This window comes from Petromyzon marinus, chromosome 16 (assembly GCF_048934315.1).
Source record: "Petromyzon marinus isolate PM22_M1 ecotype Great Lakes invasive population chromosome 16, UKy_Petmar_22M1.pri1.0, whole genome shotgun sequence".
NCBI classification, from domain to species: domain Eukaryota; kingdom Metazoa; phylum Chordata; class Hyperoartia; order Petromyzontiformes; family Petromyzontidae; genus Petromyzon; species Petromyzon marinus.
Window position 1 is genome coordinate 8847951 of NC_133682.1, and position 24919 is coordinate 8872869.

The window sequence follows — 24919 nt, forward strand, 5'->3', positions numbered from 1 at the left end:
GCAACAACATTTTCTTGCTGTGGTTTTCACACCTGATGATGATTATTTTATTGTTTCCCTTCTACGCGACTTTACCGAAAGAACCAAGAATATAAATGTAAATTATTAGAAAGCACTGAACCATAATTTAATTTACAAATACGTTTTTGTTGCTAATGACTATGAATTCCGTGATTAAAAAAAAATCTTACGGGGTTTTTGGGGAATTTGGGTAAAGAATGAAAGGCGACAACTTAGGAATCACTGTTTTCCGTTTTAAACAGTTAACACATGAAGGCAACGGTCTATTTTACTTGTTGACATTTATGTAAAGAAAACGAATACATTTATATCGAAGCCTTTTCACGGTCATAAATTGAAACAATATTCGGACATTAAACAATACACAAAACGCTAGCCGACAATATTTGCCCCACGATTAAGCGGCATACTTAAGCACTTTTACACATTTCCAGTAAACAAAAACAACTCCACTTTGTAAAATGAAATAAATCAACTTTTTTAATGTGAGGCCTGGGGCGTGTAACGATCCACCCACGGTTCAATTCAAGACTCAATTATTTAGTTTAACGGCGTGGTGAATGTGAGGACCTCTAGCGTCTAGAGGGGTCACGTGAACAACCCTACTCATGGCAAACATTGAATCTGACCACAAGCGAATGTACGAATCCACTTATCTCGTGCTTAAGAATTTAAATCAATCGATGAATCGTTATACCCCGACTAACACTTTTAGATTGAATGATCATAAAGCAAGTTGTGTTACATCAGGTTTTTTTTCACATGACACAAAGTAATTGAATCCATGGGATATTCACGTCAACATTAAGCAAGTTACAGCATTTTTGGGGCCTTGTTTGAAGACTGGTTAACACGGTGAAAACCACAACCAAAATGTATCGACAATAATTTACAGCCCATTATCAATCAGCTGCTGGGTGAATGCTTCCCCATGCCATATCCATCAAAAGGGGTTATTTGACCATACTTTAACACGCTGGTCATCGTGGGTTGGTGATGGTCGAGTTGATTCAGATGTCACTTGCCACTAATTTTTAACTGTAACTGAGAATTGAACTCAGATTTCTGGGTTCACATTGCAGTTCTCTAACCACTGCGCAACACACCCCCTGCCACAACCAGCCAATGATAATGTAGCTCAAATACCCACTGATGGAAATGAAAGTGGAGCCAGTCTGTACTCAAGAGAGGTTGGGGAAGTCAAGACAGTTTAAAGTTAACCTGTCCTCAAGCATACTTATAGACCCTCTTTAAGCACACACTTCAGTAGACATTTACTATAAACATTCTTTTCATCTTAAATTGTTCTTCCAAGAATATAGAAAGCCCTTTCGGCCCGATCACGACCCTTGACTTTGCCACATATATACACATAACTATATTAAAGAATGCATTTGGAAAAGAAAAATAGCCATGTTTAACTTACATTGCATCGGTCTGAACTTTACCCAGAAAATATAAGAGCTTCAAACTGATCGTTATGACGAACCGTAGAATCAAGCACTTCACGCGGTTCTCAAAGGAGAACCGCGTGTTCACGTTACATTGGTCCGTATTTTAGAAAGGACTCTATCTATATATCGAGGTAAAGTATTGGACAATCCTGCTTTTGGAGGTGGAAACAATCAAGGTGACTGGAAAGGGAGCCGACTGATTCAATGGTCCACCAATGTCCCACCGCCACACAGCAGGGGTTTTATTATAGCCACCCAGAGGGGGCCTCTGATGCACTGCCATAGACATACCCGTGATAAAAATGACCCTCAATGTGCCCAAACAAATCAGAGTTCAGAAGCTAAGCAAATTGCGCCTGGTTACAACTTGAATGGGTGACCACGGGGGCTTGCCAGATGTTGTAGGCACGGCCTGTGGGGAGGCCAGGAGATCGCAGTCTACCAATGGATTGTTGAATCAATCTGTGCAGAGTTTGGGTGTGTTAGCACTCTTACGTATGGGTGTTCTCCGGGTATTCCAGTCTCCTCCCACATACCACAAAGTCACCAAAACAGAATTGGCCATGCATCCCAATGCAGTTCTCTCCTCAAGAGTCTTGACACTGAGGTTTGTACTGGGTTCATATTGTGGCATCATCATAAACACCAGGGGCCACACAACACAGAGTTAGTTGAATGTCATCCAACATAGCTGTATTTTTTATTCACATACGTAATTCTTACACTTTATTTTAATATATATTTAAGATATATTAATTTTCCCCAGTTGCCGTTGCTGATAACAAATGATGCGTTTTTCAGCTCGATTATGCGTGAAAGTTAAGTTCACAAAAAAGCGTTTATTTGAAAACGTGTGACCAGTAGAGATTTCAAAACAATGTTGAATGTGTTGGTTATTATGTATGTACTCGCATTTTGTTAAATTTATTTAGCAGCAATGATATACGCTATTTGCATATGTTAACCATAATTGACTGCTATATGCACAGTTTCAAGACCACATATATTTGATCCACTCATGTCTCACTTGATCATGACCGTAATCATTCCTGAGATGTATAATGATGTTCTTTTCATATTCTAAGACGTATAAGGTGCAGCCCTGCACTTTCTTGCTTACGCCGCTGCTAGCAGAAGGTCCTCCACTATAAGAAGTTCCAGATAACACCTAAGGAGGGAAATTTGGCCTACTCTTCTCTGCTAGCCAGGCATCTTGGAAGTTTTGGGAGCACCCAAACTTAACCCCACTGCATGCGACCTACTGACTGACTAACTGTATCGTTTGCTTAACCCTTATCAAAATAAAACTGCACTTTTCCAATAAGCATATTAAAAAAAACACATACAGTACATGAATACTGTGTCATATACAGTATATTTACACATACATCCACACATACACTCGTACATATTTTACGTATTAACTGAACCTCACTTTGTTAGTTCGCCACGAAAAAAAAACCTAATCAGGAGCAACACGCGATGGCTTGAAACGTGAATACTCATGCGGCCTTTAATTTAACCAGAGAAACATTCTGACTCTGAGCAAATCCATCGCCAGTATCACGTTTCCCCATCGTAGCCATCGGCCAGCTCGAGTGGGCACAACACCCATTGAAGGGAGCAGGCGGAGCGAGTTGAATGAGGTAAAGAGGTCGCGGAAAGAGCTCCGTTTCCAACCCTCTCGCAACGGTGGGGTGAGAGTTTTCGTTTTTGCGATGGATAGCATCTCCTCGGCCGCAGTCAAAACGTTCTCGTTTTGGTGATCAAATGAAGAGGCCGCAGTGTCCCGATTTGTTGTGATGGGTTATTTGTGGCGGCTTGTTTTAATAATTTCATCGAATATCAATGTCGCACATGTAGGATGAGCATTGGTATACACGGGACCATCACGTACGAAATGGTTATATGAGTTGCTTCTGGCCCCTTTAAGTAATTTACACCTGCGATGGCTGTATTATAAAAATAACTTTGGGTCATTTATCTATGATTATATTGACGTTAAGTTGATTTCAATTGTGTGTTATTGTATATAGATCTGCACACTATATTCTGACAATGAGATGTATACTCATATATATGCCATTTAGTGTTTTAAAACGTGGCTGCTCGATAATGCGCAGTGCAACAAGATGCCATTAACCTGCGAGTTGGATGATTTACATTTTTTTATAAGAGGGTATTAATTTAAAATAAACACTGCACAGTTTAACATGGGAAAACACCTGTGCTGAATATACTGTTATTGTGAGCACGCGTCTATGTTAGTGATGTTCAGCCTTTAATATACATGTGCATAGGATTACAATTTTATTAGGAACATATTTTATGTTCCTAATTAGCTCTTGACCCGATAAAAAATATTTTACTGGTTCCTATATCAGCACTTGGTATGTAAATTCATATAAATTTTACCCTATAAACTATTGCCTAGACGAGACACCCTCCAACAATGAAATTTTAAAAATATATATACTGTATTGTTCTGAAAGCCATCTTTTTTTGTATTGATGGTAACACACGGCAGTCAACGGCAATGTAAAAATGCGCGCACTAGGGAGCCCATTGTACAACCACACAGTCACACGATGCGCGATACGACCACACAGTCACACGACACACAAGGGAAGAGGCGATCAGAGTTGAAGAATGAGGGCACCTTGGTACCATCATCAGCTTTCCGATCACCGTGGTGGCTCGATGTCTCTCTCTCTCTCTCTGCGAGGCGTTGAACAGCTATCCAGATGCTCGCTGGCCGTCTCCTGTTAACCTGGGGTTAAGGGTTCATCATAGAGGGGGGCGTCCTGTGGGGAGAATAGAGAGGAGGGTCAGGTGTGAACGTGTGGCAAATCAGGCGTTGACAAAAGGAACAGATTCCTGCAGTGCTGAGAGATGATACCAGCGATCCCACACACTGTCTTATATACTCTTAGAGACAAACGCCGATTATATATATAGGCGATAACCTCGCTGAGGCTCGGGACTTTTTACACAGGCCCCTGGGATTTGAGGCCCCTGTGGTTGGTTAACACAAAACGACTCGAGAGAAAATGTCCCTGAATTTTTCCTAAATAAATCAGCTTTAAGGAAGAAAAAAAACTTCGCTTGGGGTGCATTTGTGCAACTGTCCACCTGAGAAAACAGATATACAAGCAAGCAACTTGCTTGACCCTCATGCAATGGCCAACCATTACATTGACAGAACAATGCGCTCACAACACTTGAAACTCTTCACACTCCACTAACTCCACCTATACCAACTCCACCAAACCAACTCCACTATTCAGACTGTGCCTTCAATTTGACCACATGGAGTGATGAAATCACGTGGCACTTACGCAGAGCAGAATAATGTCCTGTATGTTACAAAACTGCCCACAGAAGGTTTCATAGAACTGCGTGCTTCTTTATGTGTGCATGTATGTTGAACTTCTTTCGCACCGTACGTATCCAATCGTGTTAATCGGAGGTGCGGGGGAAGGACAACAAACGAAAGGCAAAAAGTAACTCGATACATACTTAATGAGATCCCTTCGAGAGACTTCATTTTATCCGTACACTAGGGGGCGAACTTTTTGACATGCGTGGCTCACAGAGAATGCCCATTGTTGCGGGAATTAAGGCAAATAGTCAACATTTGATAGAGCCATTGGTGGGGCAGACCGAGACGATCAACTGGTTTTATTTTATGAAACTGAATTCGAACCTTTATAAACAGTTTGCCTCGGAAGCTAACCCGCCTTTTCCTGAAGACGACTGCTTGTGTTGCGACCGTTATTTTCTTTGAACCTATCTTACGTGACTTTACCGAAAGACCCAAGAATATGAATTCGAACCCTCTGACTCCTGGGCCACCTGGCCCCCCCTGAGCTGTTCCTCGTCTCCCAAGAGAAACATACACAGCAGTAATGGAGCGGTGGTGCGACGGTTAGCATGCCGCAAGATGAACCCAGTAACCCGAGTTTCACTCCTGGCCATGGCCAACAACAGTGGTGAGTGGTATCTGAGTCATGGTTGGGCCAACTCTCTCCATCAAACCGTACTGACTAGCGTGGTGAAGTATGGACACGTCACCTCCGTGACAGACACGGTATTGGAAGGGCCTTCATCCAGCAGTGTATTGAGAAAGACTGTAAATAAATCAATTACATAGATATGTTCCTGCTGAAGTGAAATAAATATCTCATTAAGCATTTCGAAATCCCGAAGACATTTATAAATATAACAATTTGGCATAGCATAAGTGTAAAGTAGTTTTATCCACAGTGCAATGAATGCCAATGCTCCTGTATGTAAAATTGGCTCTGTATTACTGCCCGGTTTCCCTTACTCGTGTTTTATTTATAGTACTTCACTCTGGAGCGTGAGTAAAATAACACACAACACACGCCGTAGTGAATGTTTCATTGCAAACGAACATTTCTCGTAAAAAAAATATAAAATGTGTACGATAACAAAAAAGGTTTGGCCCTCGAATGTCCGTACGTACGTGCTTACCAGTAATGTTCTAATTACACCGCCTGCCAGAGACGTAACTCTTGCACGCATTAAACACACGAAATATTTGCGGCGCGGGTCTTTTTTTATAGCTACCCTGGGGAAAGAGACACTTGAGGAATCTGTTCAATCGCCCTACAAATGCAACCATTCATTCCACCAGCACTGGTAACAACAACAATATATATCACATCTTTTCCTTGTTTTGATACACTAAAGGATAGAATTGGGGGCACATTTAATTGCTCCTTATCTGTGGAAAATCAGGGCTTGGGTATCCTGAGAGTAAATGTTGTCGCTTAATAATTTATCCATGACCACTTCTATGAATGGCAAGTAAAAACATTTCGAAGGATGGGAAATACATTTTTTTTTCAAAATGTTGTGATTACTGTTAAGATTTTTGCTGTAAATGCAACCATCAATGGATTAAAACCAAACTCTAGAATAAAATTATTCTCTGGTTTTAACAAACTAAAATAATCCATAAATTGTCTACGGCGCAGAATTAAATGAAACCACATTTTCAATGAGCACCTCTTACAGGTGTGTTCATTACCATAACGTAAATGTGATACGGTCTGCCGAATCTACTGCTGGATGAACGCCTCCCTGCACCTTGTGTCAGTGACTGGGATTGGTGGACCATACTTCACCATGCTGGTAAATGCAGCTTGTTGAAGGAGGGCCCAGGACCGGTTCAGATATCACTCGCCACTGATGTTTGCCGTGGTCCAGAAGTGAACTTTGGTCACCGGGTTCATAACGCAGTACATTAACCGCACGGTTTCACTGTTCTTCACCATTACATTTTATGATTTTTTTAAACAATTTCAAAATTTATATTTAACCCCATTATAGTCCAGACATCACAACTAACAGTTCTCACCCAACTTCTAAACTAAGGCTCCCAAATCATAATTGGAATATTTATTCCGACTGGAGGAATCCGATGAGCTATGTAAGAAACTCTCTTTCACAGATGTTCAGTAGGGGCGGAATTCCTCCAGCGCGTATACAGATACAATCCACACTTTTCCCATGTATAGCATGATGTCATGTGTGTATATATATTGAACTTCTTAGTTGCCATAATCTATCAGTTTTAGATTTGTATTAAATATGCCCTGTCTAAGTGTTCGGCAGGTGGATAAAATTGTACCTGGTGGAGATAAAATGCCCCTACCGTCTGTAACAAGTCAGCCTAGACTTGTAAAAACACGGGATTACGATTGGTAGATCATGGGGCTTATGCATACGAGAGCACTATGCTGGCAACGCTTAAATCCTGGTTGTGTATGTGGGCAGCCACCGGTTATTGAAGCGGATTCTCAGATGGAGCAACTTTAAAGTCACGATGCTCAACTGTGTGTGCTGATTCCACCAAACACTTGCGCATCAGTTGCAGCAGTGTGCTGCCCACCTTGATCAATACAACCAACTAACCTGGCAGTCAAAAGAGACTGTGCGATGGGTTATTTTGTGTGTGTGTGTGCGCGCGCGTGCGGGAGATGGACAAAGAATTTGTCAGTACTGTGCGAGGCGGGCTCTAGTCAAGCGAGGTTACGCCGAGAGGCTTTCAAACCGTCATGCACGCACTTTTACAAGGCCGACCGGCTGTTTTGTCTAGAAAAGTGGCAGGGCAGTGTTATGCTTTTACTGGTAAAGTGTAAACAAGACACACATCCTCAGCTATATCGGGTGTGGGAAAGTAGGAGGGCTCGAGACTTGAGGAGGGGCGGTCGGGAGATCCTGTGACTCTGTATTTTGATAATTAAGGCTGTTCTGCAGGAGAATATGATCTCGTCTGAAAAATCTACAAAGGCGCGGGGGGCTTCATCGTAAATGCCAGGATGAAAGAGGGTTCAAGTGAGAGACCAGAATTGGTTACACTTGCCGTCAAGAATTCTCCGGAGTCTGATACTGATGAAATTTAAATTTGTGCTACGCTCTCATCGTGGTGCCCTACAAAGATCAGGGTTACGATGATTCTACACTCACACCATGCCAGCCCTGTACTGGCTGGAGATTGGAGATCACCAATAACATTCCAATTTGACGTGCACATTTGTGTATGTGTGTGTGTGTAGCCATTGGTGACCATGCTGAGACTACTAATTCAGCCAATGCACTTGCTGCACTCAAGAATGCAAACAAAAAACATACTCTGATCATATATGGATTGTCTTTTAAAGTGATTGATCCGCACCAGAGACAGCTTTCTTTTGAGCCTCGTATCAAACGGTGTTAGATCAGAGGACGCCAAAAGCCGTACGAAAGAAAGCCGTCTCTGGTATGGACCAATCAGTTTCAAGGACAATGCATATATTATCAATGTATGTTTTTTGTTTGCATTCTGACCACAAGTATTGTGGTTAATGCAGGCATGATTTCTTGTAAAAGGTTTCAGTTTGGTGTTTTAACATCTTAACGCCTGTTTAAAACATTTGCATGGCCAAAATGTGAATCCAGTGTCTTGGCAAGGTTGTTGCACAGCTCAACAATCTAAGACAGTTCCCAAATGTCCGTATGTCAGTCACTTTTTTTCGACGCCACTTTCCTCGTCAATGCGTGGTTGCCATAATAATAATAATAGGCGTGCGTGCACAACAAACAGGCGCACGGCAAGCACCACGGCGGAAGGCTGCCGTGGCACGCAGTCGTGGCATTTTGACCGATAAACTAATAACACCAAGCGAAGCACTCTGTGGTATTGGTCACACTTAAAGGGGGCCAATACATCGTCTGACAGAATACATCTTATGATGAATGTACAGCCCGATGACGATCCACTGCTGGATGAAAGTCTCCCATGCCCAGTTGGGCATGGGGGTCATTTGACCACTTGGTCAGTGCAGATTGGTGACGAGGGGGATCCAGCACCAGCTCAGACGTAATTTTGTCGGCAGGCTCACGGCACAGGACATCACTGCTACCTCTGAAAAAGTTAGTGTTACTTAAATCATATGAGCATATGTTACGTATACCCCAAAAAAACACACAAGGATTCCATACATTTCTCAGGGCACGCACACAGATTTAGAAATTCCATGCTGCAAGCACAACTGCGTTTTGTGTTTAGTTTGTTGTCCTTCCCCCGCACCTTTGACTAGCACAGTCTAAACTAAGCACGGTGCGAAATAAGTTCAACATACATACATACAAACTCCACAGCCATCGTATTGTGCTTCACCCTGCGACGTTCCCCAGCTCCCAGCATCGCCCATCTGCTGTGCGCCATCCCTCCAGCCCCATACTGCTGTCCTCCCCATGTCCTCACCCTTCTCCTCCCTCTGCTACTCCTCCTGCGCCTTCAACTTTCATGCGCTCTGGGAGTCGTGGCATTGGCCTTCTCCACCTGCTCCTGCCACCACCCGCCACTGCCACCCCTCCCCTCCCCCACCCAGCCCACTCGACCCCCGTGACCCCGTGGAAGCCGGTGGCCCCGTGCGGTGAAGCTAAGCCCCATCACCTGCCGTGAGCGACGGGAAGCCTGACCGGGCCTGGCTCACTCTGACCCTCGTGCCCAGCGAGCTGGGATCCCAGGCGCGTCGTCAACGCGGCCTCCATTACCGCCTTTTTCCCACGGCCCACCGCTCGCCACCTACACCGGCGCTCCTCCACCCCTCGTGTTTGGAGACAGAGGCGAGCGTACAGCAGATATCAGACAAAAGTGTCATGGATCCTCGCTACGTTTGACCTGCCACTTTTGCGCAGGCTAGAAATTTGGCTGCTCATAGATTAACAGCTATTCCTGCGCTCGCGAATCGGGGGCCTGGACCCCATGCAGCTCTAGACAGCCCCACTAGTTGGCATGTAGCCTAATCTGTCACGTTGGCCAGATGTCTTGGACGAGGTTGGAGTAGCCACACTTTACCCGCACACACACACACGACCTGGCAATCGATTGTGGTTGGTCCGAGTTATACTGCTGGGTGGACAGAGGAGGGTGAATAAACTTGCCCTCTATTTCAACTTCCACGGCCGGAGAGTGAACCGGAAGCCACCTCTGGATTGCGAGTCCACAGTGTGCAAGCAATTGGGCCACGGCAGCATCGAAGATCCCTGATAGCCTTCAGCAGACCGTTGGGGAAGATGCTTGCCAGTAAAGTACCTATTAAGGTCATGACAGCCCATGAGATGAATTGGTGTGGCCATAACCATGTCCACCTGCCTTTGTCTCCCCAGTTCTGATATTTGCTCATTTAAGGCCGCGTTGACCTAGGGGAATTCCAAGACCCATTCAGCTAACACCCATGCACCGATGTTATCCGTGGCCGTGACTCAAAACTGAGGTCAGTTGATTCGTAATGCAGTGTGCTCAGCACTGCACCACCTCTCTCCCTGTATGTGTGTGTGAATATATATTTACACATGCAAACAGGCACAACGGATTGCCGCAAGACAAACGGGAGTCGGTGAAAGTGCGAGCATTTATCACTTCAGGAGTGTGGGACCGGCGACTTTTCCCGTGGCACGAGACGATCGCTTGGATCCCAAGAATGTCTCCCGCGCTTCCTGTTCTCCGGGCTCAGGTGAGCATTTCGGTGGCAGACTGCGGCAGCGTAGATCACACGGGCAAAACAAAAAAAAAATCCCACTTGGCAATCGCTCGCGCTAAATGGGGAGTGAACGCATCCCTCTTGCCTGCGCAGTGACGACGCGAAGGCTGCGTTTGGGGATAAAGTAAAGAAAGAGTGACAAAGTGTGACCGAGTGTGTGCGAGGAGCTGCAAACAAAAAATGCTGATTCACGGCAAAAACTGAAAGCAATAACCCAGGGAAATGGCTAATGGAACGGCGTAACATGGCAGGTAGTTATAACTTAAATGGTATGGTAATACATATAACTTAATCTTTATTTGAAGCTTTCGTGACTGCAGGAATCCATACTCTTTGGTTCTTTCTAACGTGACTTTACCGAAAGAACCAAAGAGTACGTAAAGATAACTTGCTTTAGCACAATGTATTAATTTATCAGCGCTTATGTTTTATCAGGAACCATATAATAATCATGTCTCTGTTAGTATTTAGGCAAATGAGTTCCAACCATTATGTCAATCCACTGCCGGATCAAGGCCTTGCCATGTCGCGTCAGTCATTGCTTGACCATACTTCACCACGCTGGTCAGTGCGGGTTTGTGATGGGTGTGCCAAGGACCAGTTCAAGTGTCACTTGTTAGCGATGTTAGCCGTGGCTGAGAACTGTGCTCAGGCCTGTCGAATTTATAGAGCAGTGCGCCAAAACCCGCACATCCGCTCCCTCCTATTGTAGTACGCGTATATTCATGCTAATCAAAACCATCTGATCAAACTGGAGTCCGTAGCCACCTGCATAGTTGAATTTCCCGTAGTTTTTCATTCAAAGCAGAGCACATTAAGGGAGGTAATTAATATAAGGTGTTTACTCAGCAAGTCACTAAAGTACATTCAAATATAATATAAGTACACATGGCATCAACAAGTCTGCCTCACGCACATACTGTACTTTTTGTATACCCTAAAAAATCTCTCCATGTATTCAATACAAATGAATAGAGTGAAATCATCTATCAAAAATGAAGGGTTCAGGGAGTAAAGACAAACAAAAGCAATGGGAAAGTTAAATGCCGCAATTGGTGCATTTATCCATCAATCAATTTCTTTCACACAGAGTTCCTTCTAAGCTCATGAGGTAAGCATACGTCCCAAGATAAAACAGTCAAACAATGAATTGCTCTTCACCGAAATATGTTGCTTAATGTTTTAATATCCCTTAAACACCTCAGATATGTTATTGCGACATCAGCTGGTGGCAATTACAAAGCAACCTATTTATGGGATATAGGGGGATGACGGCCTATTTACGTTAACCCCTTCAACTTTGGATTTTCTTGAAATCTCGGACTATTTCCACAGACATTATGAAAAAAAGACCTGTTGTGCTACGTGAAGCTAGGTGGAAGCTGCGGGGTTAAGTTCCAGATACCAATTGCCACCGATGTTTCGCGCGGCTAGATAGTGAACTTGAGATGCGGCTCGCATCGCAGCGCGCTCACCGCCGCAAAACAGAGACACACAGAGGACAAAGGTTCTCTGTGTAGCCTGCACAGGCTGTTGAGATAGACGCTGCTAGTGAGAAAACTATGAAGGGCCTGCACGGCTCACGAGAGATTCGTGTGGCCATCACCACACCCAGGCCACCTTTGTCTCCCCGGTGCTGATATTTACAGACCAACGATGAAGACAAATATCCCCCCTATAGCCTTAACAGACTGTTGGGGCAAGTGCTGTTAGAGAGCACCTACTAGGAACTGTATGGCACCGCGCCAGGCCACTTTTGTCTCCCCGGTGCTGATATTTACAGGTGAGTCGAGCTCAGAGGAGGGCCCAGGACCAGTTCAAATATTCCCCACTGTTATTGGTCATGAACGGGAATCAAACCCGGGTCGCTAGGATCATAGCACAGTGCGCAAACACACACACGCAAAAACGCACACACAGCATTATACACACCTATGGTGTTTCTGTGAGGTCAACCTATGAAGCCATGTATCACGAGCGAGACGTCTTGGAGAGCAATGACGAAAATTCCGAGCGCTGATGATAGGATGGTGGTCTTTAACCCTGCTCCAGACGTATCATGTGCTGTTCTCTAATCTCGGGTTGAAAGACGGTCAGCTGACGGAGGTATGGATGGATCCCAAAGCTTTATCTGATCCTGTTCGCCGATAAAGGAGCAAAAAAAATGTCTGAACGTCCGGAGAGAAATTTCAAACTACCGCTTGGCCTCGTGAAACTTTAGCTGGCTGGCGTCGTTCAGAACCCAACATTACACGGACGGCTACATTAATGGCTTTCATCGGAGGATGTCTCATGCGCTGTAAAACAACTTAAGTGTGACAGTAATAAAGCATCTTGGTAAATTTGGAGCGTGCTTGCACAATGAGTCAGCTGGGCCATAAATGTAAACCGTCATGTTGGTGTGGATGACAACGCACCGTCCCTCTGTGTGAATACAAAGGACTGCTTTGGTTCGTGTATGAAGGTGACCGTTGTGTTGTATGTACAGGTATGCCCGGTATATGACAGGCCGAGGAGGATTCACCACCGCGGCAATTGCTGCATTGACATAATTCAGCACTGCATTTGGATGCATAAAGCAATGTTTTCGTGTGTTATGAATGGTCGTGCCTCTCGTAGTTGCAGAACTGGCATAAACATATATACGAATTAACCCCCCCTCCCCCCCCCCCCAGTATTTCCCGTGCAATTCCATACATGTGTGACGAACGTATGGAAGCATATAAAGCTATGAATACATTGTTCTACCCTGAGTATATGTAAATACAAACTTTTCATACTCTTGAAACTGAACCTGGATTTATGAGGCACCATTTGGATACACCACCCCTAAACCACAAACCCCTTAGTGGTTAATTCGTTCTATATGTATTAATCTACAGCTCTCTGTCCATCACCTGCCGGGTGAAGACCTCATGACACCCCATGGCAGGAGTTGTTTGACTATACCTTACCACACTTATCGGTGGAGTTTGGTCAAGGGGTGTGACCCAGGACTAATTCAGACGTCGCGTTCCACTGAGTTTAGCCGTGTTTGGAAACCGAACTCAGCTCTCTGGGTTCGGGGCACGGCCTGTTAACCACCGAACCACCTGCCGTTTCCACCGCATGCGTGCGAAACCGAATTGATGATTGAGAGTAGCATTTTACGTGCCCGCTAGCGCACGAGACCCGGCGCTCCGTCATCCTGACTTGTGTTCGCAGCAGGCCACGCGAGGATTACGTTTCCGCAGCGCAGCTCTGCGACTGGCGAGGCAGGGCAAGGCCGGCTGTGTCAGCCACCCGCTGTTCCCTCGCAATCCACCCGCGAGATGGTGCAGACCACCGAAGTGTAAAAGGGGGATGGATGCGGTGTGAATGTCGTTCGATCAACGTGGGCTCGGTGTGGGCGCAGTGGTCACGGCCCCGTGTCTTGCTTGTTGGAATCTCGCGGGGAGATTCCGTGACAGTAACATCAATTGCAGCGGCGAGGAGCCTAAGAAAAAAACTTGCTGTTATTACAACACTCCTTGTGAGATTGTTTTTTTTTAGTAGCCATGCGCCTCTGTGGAAAGTTATATTCCGCAATGAGGAATGGTTGTTTTGATTTTTGGAGCGAAGGTCATTCTGTGAAGTTGCAGTCTCGTCAGATTTCAGAGGCCAACCACTCGCAATATTCTTAAATTATGAAAGGATTGTGTTGCAAATGCACACATCACAATTGAATGTCTTTGGTAAAGTTTCCACTGCTCCTTTCTGGAGTGGTTCAAACAGCAGGTGTTGTTTTTGTTCTATGGGCTGTTCACTATTTAGCAAATATGACCTGTAATAGTGTACAAGCAAAATGTCGCATTATGAATTTATTTTTCAAACGTGTATTTCATCTTTTAAAAAGTATGTAACCTTAGTTTACATTGTGTGCGATTGAAATACGGGATGACATGCCATATGTTAAACATTTAAATGTATTTTACTTAATTACTGTATTAAAAATATATAGATACAATAGCTTCATCCGTGAGATTTATCGAATAATTATGTAACCAATGGTAAATCAATGCTGAATCATGTGTTCTTTGCATTTGCATAATTCAAGTGCGTATTCAGCTCAGAAAATCAAACCAGTTTAGCTGGCATTTGAAAAAAAAATGTGACATTGATCTCCTTTAAGACTCTGCACAGTTTTTAATTCTTCGTGGATGCCGAGCCAAATGTATCCACATTTCAAGTGGATATTCGATGGGAGTCTTTGACCTTGTTCAGACCTTAATATTTGGCTATCAGTGACCCTGCTCACTCACTCATTCAGTCATTCAATAATTTAAATAACGAAACGATTGCTATACTTGTAATCCTTAGTGACAAGGTTCATAATAACCTTTTCACATATAGAGTACATATAGCCAGATTATTTTCTGTTTTCCGTGAAATAAAAAAAAAACTTGATTTCTCAAAGCCTTTAATAAGCATGCATGGTCTCGTGAATAGTCTTTCAAGAGTTTAATATATTAAAAACACTATTTTTGCCAATGTTTAACAACATTTTTTTTTAATTTAGGTGTATTAAAATGTGTTATTAATACAACATGTTTGGCAAATTAGCAAGTTTTATATATAATCAGTTCTGGATGAAGGTCAAGCGGATCGTTTGACCGTACTTCACCACACTGGTTCGTGCAGGTTGGTGAAGGGGGCCCAAGACTGATTTGGATATCACTCGCCAGTCATGTTATCCATGTCCTAGAATCAAACTAATCTCATCGGGTTGAGAGTGCAGTAAGCTCGCCAACCCCCCCCAACTCTCCCAGATCTACTCATATACCCTGACTCTAAATATACCGGAGTGTAGCATTGACGTTTTATTGGCTAATAACAATGAATAATCGTTTCGAACAAACATTATAATCCTAGTTATTTAATGCCAACATTTTTACTGTATTTATGAATTCAGTGCACAACTACGCAAGTGAATCATGATTTGTCAAACGAAACATTTAAAATAGAGGGTTTATTTTCACGTATAAAATGGTAACGTGTAGCCAGTGCACTCCAGAGTGTGGTGATTATAATGTGAAAGTTGTGCATACATAAATCGTTAAATGTATTAATGCAAATTAAGATGTGATATAACGTGAAAGAACATGCCAAAATAGGAAATTACATAATGCCTAATCAATGCGTTTTATTATTATCATCGTCATCATCAACATCATCCATTGCCCATTGACTGCTGAATGGTGGCCTCCACGTGCGGTTCTGCAATATGGTATCGTGACATTTTACAATGTCAACAAACACTGCACAAATCCAGAGATGCCTCGACCCACCAAACCACATCTACTCAGACACGACCGTAACACCATCCCACCTTTGGTGACTTATAACAAAACGCGATTGGCTGCCGTAGAAAGCCGATTAAAATGCTGCCAGAAAATTGATGGTGCCTTGCTCAAATAAAGTGGAAAGGCTCACGTTCTTAGCCCTGCTTCAGTTGCCCCCCCCCCCCCCTCCCTTGCATTTCATAATTCTTTCCGAATGCCTTATATGCTTAGAAGTGCTAAGGTGATAAATAACGGCTCGCACATTCGCTCCCAGAAGGTGTCGGGTTTGCTCGAGCCGCAACGTTCGCCCTGGAGGCTGAGCCAATGGTGTGGAGGCTGCCAGCTCAGTGCCCCGCGCCAAACCTTCGACCGCTGCCACCATCTGGGAGGATATCGCGACCGAGTTTCTTCGTCGGCTCGCGTGGATTGTTTTTGCCACCATTCGACATCTGCCCGAGTCATGTTTAAGAACGTTGAAGCAAAACTCCTGGCTTCGTGCAGGCATTTAAAACGTTAACTGCACAAAGTGTTGTTTTTTTTAAATTCATTGGCGACACACACGCGTTACACGCACACGTTACATATTTCTAGAAGTATCTATTCCCTTGCACTGTAGTAGGCTTTTCTTATGAAAGTCAATTTCAATATTTTGTAAATATTGACAAGTTGGCTTTGGAAGTAATACCTTAAGAATTGTGGCGGAATGACAGAGTAGTTAGCAAACTGTGCTGTGAACCCAGCAACCAAAGTTCGATTCCCTGGTTAGTATCAGTGGTGAGTGATAATTTAATCAGTCCAGTCTACCCCTGCCATCAACTCCATTGACCAGCAATGGTGAAGTTTGGTAAAATAATCACTGTAACTGACATGGTGTGATGAGTCCTTCATCCAGCAGTGCATTTACAAAGGGATATTAATTTTCTTTGGGTCTTTCGGTAAAGTCACGTAGATACTGTATGTTCAAAGGAAATAACAAAAAAACTACGTTTCGATCGCAACATCATAACGAACGCTTGTGTTGCGATCTAAACGTCGTAGTTTTTTGCTATTTTATTATTTCCTTTGAACCTATCGACGTGACTTTACCGAAAGACCCAAAGAATATGAATTCTTGCAGTCACGAAAGCTTTAAGTCGAGATATACATTGTTCATATTTAAAGTGAAAAATAAACAAGACATATTATGATAGAATTGACATCCTTATGAGTGCGACTATGATTTATATTTACCCTACAATGTGAGACACATGCCATAAATACAATTTAAGCTACTCGCATTCTTGAATGTGAATGATGTGCTCTTTCTTTACAACCAGGTAACAGGACATTAAAATTTAATGACTTTTTACAAGGGAGTCCTGGGTTTAAGTACTGCACAACTTAGAACAAAAAAACAGCTAAAAACACAGTAGAAAATATATAAAAAAAAATATCTGCAAAACATCTACAGATTGTACAACAGATAATTCTGCCATCAAAGGTAAAAAGGCAACGGTGTAGCCCTACAATTATATTTTCACAACCCTGGCCTTATCCTCCACAATGGCTAGATGTCTTGGAAGACGTGGAAGCGCCCACCACATTTTACCCCACCACACGCGAACCATTGATCGACTAACTGCAGTGCCATATTGTATACTGCAGAGTGAACAGAGTCGTGGGGGGGGGGGTGTAAGAGACGTGCCCATTGTTTCAACTGCCACGCCACGAGATCGAACCAAGCAGGTGACCTCTGGATCGCACGTCCACTGTGCGAACCAGCAAAACAAAGAAGACCCAATAAATTATCTGAAACTTGGGCGGAAATTCCGAGTAGATTTACGTCTGGCTTTTAGAACACGGTAATGGCCCAGTGTTGTTTTACGGCAAATTGGTCCACGCCGGTGGCATGTCCTTGATCGGTCTCTGTGGTCACGAGCACCTCTGGATCAAAGATGAATTGAAGCGATGAAATTTCCTAATAAACACGGATGAATGATCGGCCTGTTTCCCACGTGCGGCTGAGTGAGAGGATGAACAGGCTGGCCGATGAGGTCAATGGCAGAGTGATAAGACCGAAAAAAGGGATTTGCTGACCCATTGAAATGGGATACACCATCCCTTTTGGAACAGATAAAGACAAAGGTGATTTTTTATTAATTAATTATGTCTCACTTTTTAAAGGTATTTCTCCAGAAATTGACAAAAGTTCCTTTTCACAATATGATTCCATTGTTTGCAAATTATGTATATACTATCACAGTTAACGGAGTATGTTTACTAACGCATATCTAAGAAAAACATGTCCCGCAACCGTATTTGTATCTTAAAGAGCACTCCCTTACTGAGACAAACATTGTGTGTTGATAAATAAAAAATCGTGGTGGCAAGCCAGTAGTAAATGAATGATGATAATAATGGCTCTAATTATACTCTGGTCTGGATTTAAACTTATAGTTAAAAAATTATGTTGCTCAACCAACTAAGCCATTTTCTAACAGCCAGATTTTAACCAATAGTTTTTTGTTGTTGAGTAACTGCTTGGAGAATAATAAAAATTGTAATGCTTCTTGTATTATTTCACACAATAAAACCCACCAGGTTATTTCACGGTGCTCGATATCCCCGTTGATAAATGAAAGAGGCACCCACCAAGCCACTGCAGTTACGGTGGTGCCTGATGGAAAGGTCAACAGACCCTAGAGGTCATTTGTTACTTTAAAATATGTCCGCATTTCCATTTGATGTTTGGCTCTGTTTGAAGCTGCACAGATGCGCTGTTTTGAAGAGCGGCCTTTGCTCAAAATATCAGCTAACTTTTACATTTTAAAGTTGTGGTATTGTTTGTTACGGCAATTGTGGCGAGATGTTTTGGCAAGTGTTCGCCGGTGAAGTCCCCTACGTTCTTTGTGATGTAAAGCCATTTCTGTGGAGTTTAGTACACACTAAAGTATATTAAAGTGTGAGTTTTTTTGTGAAGTTGTACTGCCATTTTAGTGGTGGCTTTGTAGTAATGGGTTCCAATGGAAATTATCTAAAGACAGTTCTCCAAATATAGACGTAACGGCATATACAAAAAATCCATACGGGTTCTACAGAACTCCTTATAACAATATAATAGTAATGGTAATAATGATAAATTAATACAATAAATGACATATCTCTGTCAATGCACTCCAGGATTAAGGCCTGCTCATGCCATCGCAGTCATAGGGGTTGTTTGACTAAACTTCACCATGCTGGTTAATATGGCTTGGTGAAAGGAGGGCTTCCCAGAACCAGTTCAGATATCATTTACCACCGTGTTAGCCAGGCTCATAGCTTATTGCATTAACCACTCTGCCACTGCCGCACCCCTATAGTCATGCAATCATCACTCAGATTAACATGTTTATGTTACATCATGGGACCTCCTTTGCCAGTACCAAAATATGAGAATAGGTTTTTTTACCATTTTATCTGGCAACAAAAAAAAAAAACCTTTTACAAGGAATCATGTCTGCATTAACCAGATAAAAGGGTTAAAAACATATTCTCATGTTTATGTTAGTTAAGTCGCAGACAAAATAACCCAATTAAAAACAAATACACAAAGAACCTGAGCACACAACTATTGTGTCTAATCAAATAACGGGTATAACAAATGCTTTAGTTTATTTCGATAGTTTTGCTGCTATACATTTCCACATGATAAGCCACTTTGTTGAGGTATCGTTTGTGGTCGGGTCGATTCTAAAAAAAGACGTTAATAGCTCAGTGGGCTTTACCTGGTAAGATAAAAAAAAATAGTTTAATTTTATTTGTAAAAATGTTTAAGTGATTTGTTTACCTTCCCTATACATTGCACTCCTATCGTGTTTTTGTAGTGTTTGTTGTTGTCACGTTCTGACCCGCCCCATACTGGACATCTGTAAAAAAAAGAGCTTTATAGCTCATCGGATTCCTCCGATACAAATAAATATTCTGATTCTGAACGAACTTGATATTTTAAATATAAACTGTTGAACGCTGTATGTACGCCCTCTGGAATGCGAGACGCAAAAAAAAATCAAAATCGCCGCTCAAAATGATGAATGGATTCTGCGCGCAGACTGATATTTTATTGGCCATGAGCTACGGCAGGGGGGGGGGGGGCTTTTTATATTTAGACAAAACACGAACAAAATGTGACGACAGTGTCTCTGTCGGCGGAGGATGGTGGAAGCCTGTTTGGGAACCCTGGGGTTGGCGATGAGGCTGCTGCTGCTGCTGCTGTTACAGCCAGCTGTGCCTGTGCACACTTGTGAAGACAGCTTCTGCTTTTCGCCATATTCCTCGCTCCTGAAAATTGACACCAATGCAGGACGAAGGGCCGCTTTGCCCATTAATTTTTTTTCCAACCTCTGCTGCATTGGCACTCACATTTTTCCTCGGACCCATTAAATGCCTCACGTGACACAGTGCGTTGTGGCGTGGCGTACCCTCGCAAAATCATGTTGTGGTACTGTGACAGCACAGTTTTAGCAGAGATAGCTGAGTTACATCGCGTGATACAGCATTGGATCCACCGATTCTTTCTCCATCCGCTGCTGAAACTCGACTTTTAATATCATCAAACCTCATGCCCGACAACCCACGTAAGAATTCGTCTTTCATTTAAATCGATGCCCAATATCCCATCCCCATCTGCCCCAATTTGACGCAGCATAGAGAGATGCGCGTCATATTTGAATGCTTAATAGACCCGAATTGTACCGTACAGCGCCTCCGATTAGCACGGTTGGCTACGTAAGGTGCGAAAGAAGTTCAACATGCGTACACATGCCTTCTCAAGGCATAGAGCATGCAGCAGGTAGCTGAGAGCAGAGCAGGAACCTGTCTTCCTCCTTTGAGTTTGGTTTTTTTTCTTTCCCTCATGGGCAACGGGTTCAACGCTGACTGCAAATCGCCTTTTCGTATTGACAGATTTGCGACTTGGCTGGAATGGACTTTAGGGCAATGAAAATAGATACAACAATAAAGCCAACGAGAGAGAGAGAGTCAGCGTGCCTCTAACACGCGATGATGCCGGTGGGGGCGGCGTTGTGGGTACGACACGCAAACAATGCATTGGGGGGGGGGGGGGCTTCAATCGACAGCACGAAGCAAAATGTAGCCAAAAAGCCACCCCGTGCATTGTGAAGTGTCTAAAGTGCTGCTCACGCGCACTCTGCCCTTGCTAACCGGCACAATGAACGACCAATGGGTTTGAATCCGTGCAGCGGTGCAGTGCAGCTCGGATTTATGTGCCATCTAAAATCAACCGCATCATTGTATCCAGGTGAGAGTGGCGAGTGCTGTCCTCATGGGTCCTGGCACCCTCCCCCTTCAACCCACAATGACCAGTATGGTGAAGTATGGTCTAGCAACCCCCATGGCTGATACAGTGTGCCAGAGGCTTCTATCACATCCAGCAGTGGATTGACGATTTGATGTCGGAGAGTCAGTCAATTGAGTCAACAAAATATATTTTTCAAGCAAGACTCTCGCTAAAAGATAATTATTTTTTCTAAATAATGTTTGTTCAATATGTAACTAGCATAGAATGGTCGAGAGTCCGCGTGGATCACTATTTTTTGCATACTTAAAAAAACATACACATATTAAAACCCACAGTCCCAAACTGTGGTTTTACCAGTAAATGTTGGTCACTTTGCTTACCTATAGACATTAATTATAATTAAACACTATACATAAAAAAATGTACGCTTATTTATTTTGTAATCTTCATAATTAGTCATTACAGTAAAGTTATAAATCAAAGTGAATCATTGTTAACTGTTATGAGATGTCTGAAGAAGCATCAGGGATTCACTAATAAGAAGCTCATTAACAAAGCCAGACAAGGCTGCCAGTCAGAGCAGTGGGTGTTCATAGAACCACAGACCTAACGCAAAGCGGTATCGAGACTGGGGGCGCAAGGCAAATTATTTCATCAATTAGTGATCCCAAAAGGGAAGGAGATCAGTTTACAAAAAAACACCCACGGTGAAATAAGATGAAAACCGTGCGTATTAATTAATGAATGACATGGCACGTGAGCACCTTAGGCCGATTGACGTCAATGACACATGCACGGTGCATTCGAATCCAGAATGGGAAAATGGGACGTGTTCAGGTCAAAAAGGGGACATTTTTGACCAAAACGTATAAGCCGTATGCTGCGTGGTATGCGTTGCTGCTTGCATACATGGGCTTTTAAGATCTCCCTGGCGAGATAAAGTGGAGAGCCGTTTCTCATAGTAACGCTAATCACAGATAAACCGATAATCCCACTTGCTACACCTTGGTGATACCCTGCCAAGCCGGGCTTCATGCATAACAGCGAGCGCGAGTGCATACCTCGGCCAAATTGACAAATGGGCAAATACTGGCATTAAGCGGGCAGCATTCCTGCCCTCACCTCACGAAGGTTCCGATGGCATATCTGGGCCTTGTTATCTCGCCCGCCCTGGAATTAGACCACAGGTGAGCAAGGCTGCAAACCCACACGGGGTGGGTTAAGACGTGTCAATAACGCGCCAGGCGAATATTAAGCGGCAGACAGCGTGGAGGGCACGCCCGAGACTCTAGGGGCGTGCGCAACGATATTCGTGAAACAAATTCCCCGCTGCGCTTCAAACACAAACAAATGGGGGCATTCCGCAGATCGTGCCCGGCGTCCGCTGTGCGTTCCAGCAGGGGGGGGGGGGCGGCCGGGGGACGCCATGAGCAAAAAAACAATGCAAGGAGAGTTCATTAATAATGTGCCACGTGGCTTGGACGTAGTTAGTTTTTCTTTCACGTTTTTTGTCGTTAAAATCAAAGCTGATATCCTATACATGTATATATCGTATAGTATGTCTATCTTTATAGATATAGAAACTTTCCAAGGGGTGAGTGGTGCGGGGGGGGAGATGGTGGTCCCATATGTCAAACTCTTTAAATAGGGCCCTACATTAATAATAACGAAGCTATTGAATGTATCTTCTCTGGTAATTATCGATAAAATACACATTTTCAAACAAAAAGGCGATAGCCCCCATCACCCCCCCCCCCCCCCACGCTGGATCTGCCAGTGATCCTTATTTACAATTAAGTGTAGCTTAATTAAGTGTGTAGTTTAATTGTCATGTGATCAAAATGCTGAGTCGATGGGAAACATAAAATACATAATAATTAGTTTTATAACTTAATTCATAAATAATTGAGTCCTTGAGATAAACTTAAAATTTGTTGCAATCAAACAACATCATTTACTTTTTGTGAGATCTTTAGAATAATATGAGAGTGTGTGGGAGATTGTATTGACGAATGCTTCGATCGAATAATAATATGACAGTCAAACGCAAGAACGTGAAGTGAGGGCATGCCAGTGCACGTGACTGTAACGGCACAGTCATTGCGTCATTTCGCACGTGACTGTCACGGCACAGTCATTGCGTCATTTCGCACGTGGCTGTGACGGCACAGTCACTGCGTCTATTTCGCACACACATAGCGAAATATACATGGCCTTTTTCAGGCAAGGGCATACTATATATTAGTTTCACCCTTGTTAGAGAACTCATCAGCACAACGTAAACCACACCTATGATATTGACAACGGCCGATGGGGTTTTCTCGCCAGCTGAAGGAAACCCGCTCGTGTTGCGGCTTGCTCCTCCTCTGTGCGAATCGGCAGGAAGACAGCGGAAGCAATGGCGATATAAAAGCAAATCGTTTGGAGGCCGCTAACTGAACAAGGGCAACCAAAGACAGACTGGAATGAAAGTTAAAGGAGGGGGGGGGGGGGGCAGTGTCTGCCCAATAGTGGGAGGTTGGGTTGCCTCCGATTAGCGTGGTGGGCCACATACGGTGCGAAATAAGTTCAATATACGTACGTTCAAGTTGCAGGCTGACAACGGCATAGCAACAACAGCTGCCAAAAGCTCGAAGTGGGGCGTGACACCACTTCCCCCCCCCCCCCCCTTAATTGGGGCCCGAGCTCCGGGGCAAAGGAAACCCAAGTGGGTCGGAGTCCCAGAAACTTGGTCAGGCCTCGAGACCCGAAACGGCAAAAACAAAAACCACACTTGCAATCAGTGGCCTATCTGCAGATGAAGGGGCCAATTGAGGAAATGGTCCCCGCGCCCCACCACTTAACAAAGCTTTTGCGTAAAGACGCATTTTACAACATCGACAACGACGATGACGAGGCCGTCACCTATGATATTTACGGAAAGAAGACGAAAAAAAATCTAAGATACACACATTGTCGTCCTGTATATGAAATTCACCTTGAAAGCAGAGTGGGATTACACTGTTTACTTTTTTTTATCAGCCAGCTAGTGCGTATTGAGCCAAAGTTATTTAAAGGCACGCGCAGGAGTAATGAACACAATGATTCAATACTCATGATACAATGATACACATCTCAGACACACACTATTGTCACCCACGTACACACTGATGATCGTATTTATATTCTTGTGCACGCTTATAATGCATTTTTATATATAACTTGGTAGTTAGCAGGCCAAAACATCAAACATATAATAAATGTATTGCTTTGCTATTACGGCAAAAAAAGCAATCAATCAACATGTGAAATATTGTTGATTAAAAAACAATATTGCTTTATATATGGTGTTTATATGCCGACACTAGACTGTTTGAATTAAGCCGAGAGAGCACATACACACACAAAGCATATAAAACTGTATTCTTTGGGTCTTTCGGTAAAGTCACGTAGATATGTTCAAATTAATAAAAATAAGATAAACAAAAACTACGACGTTTCGATCACAACACAAGCGATCGTCATCAGGAGGATGACGATCGCTTGTGTTGTGATTTGAACCTATCTACGTGACTTTACCGAAAGACCCAAAGAATATGAATTCCTGCAGTCACGAAAGCTTTAAGTCAAGATTCCTATGAAACTGGATGTTAATATTTATTAGATAAAATAATTCACAATAGATGTTTGGGCTAGGCCACGGAATGACCTGGCCAAATTTATGTTGTAAGACCCTCCACCACCCGACATGACGAAATTAATCAAATCGTCGCGTGGTGTACAAGCGTTTAACAATGCACACACTCTTATTGTTTCAACTCGAAGAAG

At 43.4% G+C, this 24919-nt stretch overlaps 1 protein-coding gene across 1 annotated transcript in view; it reads right to left on the reverse strand.

The window, feature by feature from the left end:
• Nucleotides 1-283: 283 nt before the first annotated feature.
• LOC116942856 (uncharacterized) overlaps nucleotides 284-24919 on the reverse strand; it is a 95316-nt gene continuing 70680 nt past the window's right edge. The window contains exon 8 of the mRNA XM_032955236.2: nucleotides 284-4279. The gene's annotated coding sequence lies outside the window, so the exon portion shown is untranslated. The remainder of the gene's footprint in view (nucleotides 4280-24919) is intronic.